This window comes from Balaenoptera musculus, chromosome 12, assembly GCF_009873245.2.
Source record: "Balaenoptera musculus isolate JJ_BM4_2016_0621 chromosome 12, mBalMus1.pri.v3, whole genome shotgun sequence".
NCBI lineage: Eukaryota > Metazoa > Chordata > Mammalia > Artiodactyla > Balaenopteridae > Balaenoptera > Balaenoptera musculus.
In genome coordinates this window covers 40,746,475-40,751,408 of record NC_045796.1, presented here as the reverse complement: position 1 = coordinate 40,751,408, position 4,934 = coordinate 40,746,475, and the positions used below count along the sequence as shown (strand labels likewise).

At 40.3% G+C, this 4,934-nt stretch overlaps 1 pseudogene; it reads right to left on the bottom strand.

The window, feature by feature from the left end:
- Positions 1-4,321: 4,321 nt before the first annotated feature.
- On the bottom strand, positions 4,322-4,645 carry LOC118904987 (annotated as a pseudogene).
- Positions 4,646-4,934: the final 289 nt, after the last annotated feature.

Sequence of the window (4,934 nt, the reverse complement as noted above, 5' to 3'; positions counted from 1 at the left end):
TTCTGGTGAGGACTGAGTAGTACCTGGTCCCTCATAAGTTTTGCAGCCAGATATAGTTCCACAATCAACAACTCTCTAAAGCTGTCAATATCTTTACATGTCATTAGCACTAGGTTTTTTTTTCCTCATTGAACTATGCTGGGGAAGAAAGGGAAGAGAAGTTTGGTACCAGCTTTCTCGGAGCTGGACCAGTTTTCCTTCACAGGTGCATTATGCCATAGCATCAAAGCAGAAATCCTGGGGGGAAGGTGAGCAACTGGGGTCCTAACACCAGGGAGTGAACTGAGTCCTACCTTAGAAAAATACCTGGAGAAAGTCCTGACTGCAGTCAGGCGGTTGGATTAAATGGCTCCTTAGTTCTCATTCCAGGCTTTGATTACATGGCTCTGAGCCCATGCTGGTGATATCTTTATTCTCTCTCATTATAAATATTGTCTCCTACCTTTAAAAAAGCTTTTCTTCTGCGTTCAAAAAAGAATTACTCTTTCTTCCCCTCAAAAGCCTTAAAAAGTGAATACAAAGAAACTTGCAACCCCTCCTAAATGGACAAGCCCGGCATGTTTTGCCTACGGATTTTTAAAATCATTGGATTGACTAACATTCCAGAATGATGCAAGTCTCCACCACTAAAGGTTTAATTCATACCTAAAATGTTGCCCTTATTTGGGGTAATGACATATAATTAAGCCTGCCGACTATGTCTCATGCTTTTCTATCAGTGATTCATGGCTGTTGTCAAAAAGCAGCTGCATATCAGAGGATTTTTTGTTAAAGCCCTTGTTTGAAATACCCAACAAACAGGGTTTTCTTGATTTATCAGATTATCCAGATAGTTCATGTGCTTTTGTAAAAACCTGAGCTGATGCCAGCTTCCATTTATATCCACTGCAACTTTTTTTCTTTTCTCTAGAGATGCTTATGATGTTACCATAAAATGTAAGTAATAAAAAGAAAAAGATAAGGTTGGTTTAACAGGAAACACATTCATTACTGTGTATTTCACAATGCAACACTGTAGAAGAATTCAGGTTATGGGATCTAAGATCTCTCTCCCACATGGATTTGTATCGTATCCTAACAGGTTCTCTCATGCTTCAGAAGAGGACAGCTATGTAGAGTGACTTGCTGCAGAGGAGGTGATCTTCCTAGCACTTTTGTAACTGAAGATTGTAATAGCATGTGCCAGTTTCTCCTCACATAAACTGCTGGAATAACGGATGTCTATTCCTTGGGTAGCAAGCCAACTCATCAGATTAGTAGGAGTCAAAAACCAAAGCGAACTCCAGTGTCCTCTCCTTTCTGTGGCAGCAGCTGGGCTTCTAGAGAGGACAATAAACCAGAGGACTTGTTCCATAGAGAAAGGGTTTACTAGCTTCGATCCTTGGTGTTCAGTAAAAAGAAACATAGATAGAGTTCAGGTAACACAGACACTTTTAAAAGAGTAACTTGACTCTTCACAATTTAATGTAGTGGCATAGAGTGGGGAAAAAAAAAAGGAAAATAATTTTACGTTTTTCAAAAGGAATTTTTCAACTTCCAAAAGTACTTTCTGACTGCTCAAAATATATCTCACAAAACACAGCTGCTTTTCAAAATTACTGTCAGGGGCAAGATAGAGGTGTTTGTTTTCCTAGATCTAGAGGTAGAAAGTAAAAAGGGAAAGAGTAGGAACTCACTTGGTTTTTCACTTGAGGGGAAAAAGAAAAAAAAAGAGTTTGATCATGAAAGAGGGATCTGTTTTCCCCAGACCCTTGATAATTTCTCTCAGCTTTGGCTTGATTTTTATAATGAATAGTTTAAACCCAAATTACAAGTTTAAATTAAGAGCTCTTAATCTAAAATCCTTTTATTCCTAGCAAGAAATAATTTCAGGGATTCATGTGCTGTTGAAATTACTAGCCATATATTTTATTAAGGTTAATCACAGCCGCTATTAAAAGAGAGGTAATAATATATGTTTTTCTCTGCTAAGATCAGCTGGTGAAACTGTAGTTCTCACACGGTTGCAATATTCTTGCTAATTATCTAATCATCGGGACAAAGATGTACAGGACCAGGCGGGTTGAGACGGCTCCTGCTGCCGGATTCCCAATCAAAGTAAGAGCTTTGTAGACAGTATGACCCATTTATCATAAAATATGCTGAGTTATTCAAACTGCTGCCAGCTTTGAGAGCCAATACTCTTATTTCTCTGCTTGAGTAACTGCTGTTAATTGAAATGCAGACAACAACATTCTCAAGGATGAGAAATGATAGTCATGAGTTTTTTCCTATAATCCTTTATTTCATTACCCTCTAGTTGCTTATATCAACACATTTATTACTGTCATTGAGTTAACACTCACATTTCATGAACACTCAAGTATTATTTGCATAGATGAATAAAACAAGATACTACTAAATCAGGTGGTATCATGTGAACACACTTATTCAGTGACATAAACTCACTCCTTTGTTTCTAATTGACCTCACTTTAGGTATGTATAGTTCACATTGCATCCTAATAGTGAATGGATTTCTGGACAGATCTCTGAATCTCTCATAGTCTTAGTATTACTTTAGAGCTTCTTTTTTGTTTCATGGGAACAAAACTTTGTTGGTGAAGTGATTCTCAAACAGCAGTGTACGTACGAATAGCTTGAGAAGTGTATGAACACGTAGATTCCAAGTCCCCTATGCTGATTCAATAGATCTGTGTTGGGGCCCAGGAGCTGGTTATCTTCACACACATCCCAGGTATTTCTGATACAGGTAGCTCACAGACAGTATCTTTTTTTTTTTTTTTTTTGCTGCACCATGCAGCTTGCAGGATCTTAGTTCCCCGACCAGAGATGGTACCTGTGCCCCCTGCAGTGGAAGCATGCAGTCTTAACCACCGGACCACCAGGGGAGTCCCTCACAGACAATATATTGATTAACCCTGAACTAGTGTCAGTCCTGGGTGAAGAATTATTGGGTTTATTTCTTTACAATTTGATTTCCTGGAACTTATTACACCATTTTAAGCTTTGGCTTATTTTTTCCCACAAGATAGAAATTAGGTGAAATTCCTGTCTCAGAGGAGTCTTCTGAATTTACTATTTGTGAAATGTTTAGAGGTCCTGAGTTTGAACAGGTTGTGAAAATTTTCCTAGTGCTGCAGATTCGCACTGTGGTCAGTATCTGTCTTGTGCCTGTGAAAACTTCAGTTTGATTGCCATTTATGGAAGATAGTTTAAGAGGATCCTCCTGTTAAAAGCAGCATGGTATCAGGAAGAACACTGGAATAGGAATTAGAACATCTGGCTATGTTTCAATTGTGACTTTAGCTATAGCTAGTTTTTTTTTGCATTTAGAAATAGGGAAAATATAAATCTATTTTGACTAAAGGATCCTTGAAAATACCAAAGAAGATAACATACATACAAGTAATTTATAAACTCAAATTTGCTATATAGTTACAATAATGACACAAGAATACCAAACACAGGAAGAATCACCTTATTTAAGACTTTATTTAGGGAGTCTATACTTTTTAAGTTCTTGCTGAACAGAGAGAAGTCTTATAGGGAACATGTGGGAACTCTTGGTTTGGAGAAAGCTTCTCATAAACAATCAGAAAGTAATTGAATGTGTGGGAGACTGAGAAGTGTATTCCTCTGAGTATTTTCAGGAATAGACTCACGTAATGTTTATATACTTAGTGGGAGAGTGTTATTGGGAAGCTGTACTGTGATATGTGATCGTGACCTTCAGCTGGGAAAAACAAGAGGTAAGTTGAAGTCTATGCCATTAAACTTTCCTTTCTCTTTCCTGGGCCTCAGGCGCAATGTAACTCCAGCTTCTTCTTCTTTTAATCTACCTGTGCTCTATAGCACAGGTTAGTTTGCATGCCCCCCAAATTCACATGTTGAAGCCTAACCCTGAGTGTGATGGTATTAGGAGGTGGGGCTACTGGGAGGTGATTAGGTAATGAAGGTGGCGCCCTCATGAATGGGATAAGGGCCCGTAGAAAAGATACCCTAGAGAGCTCCCTTCCCCTACTTCTGTCATGTGAGAACACAGCAATAATGCAGCTGTCTATGAACACGGAGGCGAGTCCTCGCCTGAATCTACTGGTGACTTGGTCGTGGACTTCTCAGCCTCCAGAACTATAAGAAATAAATTTCTGTTGCTTATAAGCCCCCCAGTCTGTGGTATTCTTTTTTTTTTTTCTTTTTCCTTTTAAGGATTTGACACATTTTATTTGAATTTGTAGCAATATACCAAGTTGTTTTGCTGCATAAATATTTTGACTTCTTTCAATTCGTTTTTCTCTTTTCCAAAAGGTGGTTTTAAAACTTCACATTTCACGTATGGATCTCTCCTTATCATTTTTAGCTGGGGCAGCAGTGGTGAAGGGGGCAGGACCTCCTGCTGGTGCAGCACCAGCTGGGGGCAGGTCCACCAGTCCCCACGTTGCAGATGGGGCTCCCGATGTTGACATTGGCCAGAGCCTTTGCAAACAAGCCTGGCCAGAAAGGTTCAGCGTTTATACCGGCTGCTTTAATGAGGGCATTGATCTTATCCTCTGTGACCGTCACCTCGTCGTCGTGCAGGATGAGGGCCGTGTAGATGCAGGTGAGCTCGGAGACGGAGGCCATGGTGCGGGTGAGCGCTAGGCAGGGGCTGCCGGGCGCAGTGCTAGTCGCCGGATGAAGTGAGGGCCTCACCCCAACGTGGCCTTAGCTTCCTCGGAGGAACAGAGAGCCTTAGCAGCTGAGGAAAGGGTAGTCTGTGGTATCCTGTTACAGCAGTCAGAACAGACTAAGACAACCTCCTTGATAGTAATGCATGTTCCTTAGGAGAATGGCCTCTGGAACAGCAGGGAATTTGTATTTCACTGTAAGCTGCCAGCCATACCATAATTTTGACATATAGAACCTGTGGCAGAAGTATCAGTAACCATGACCGTC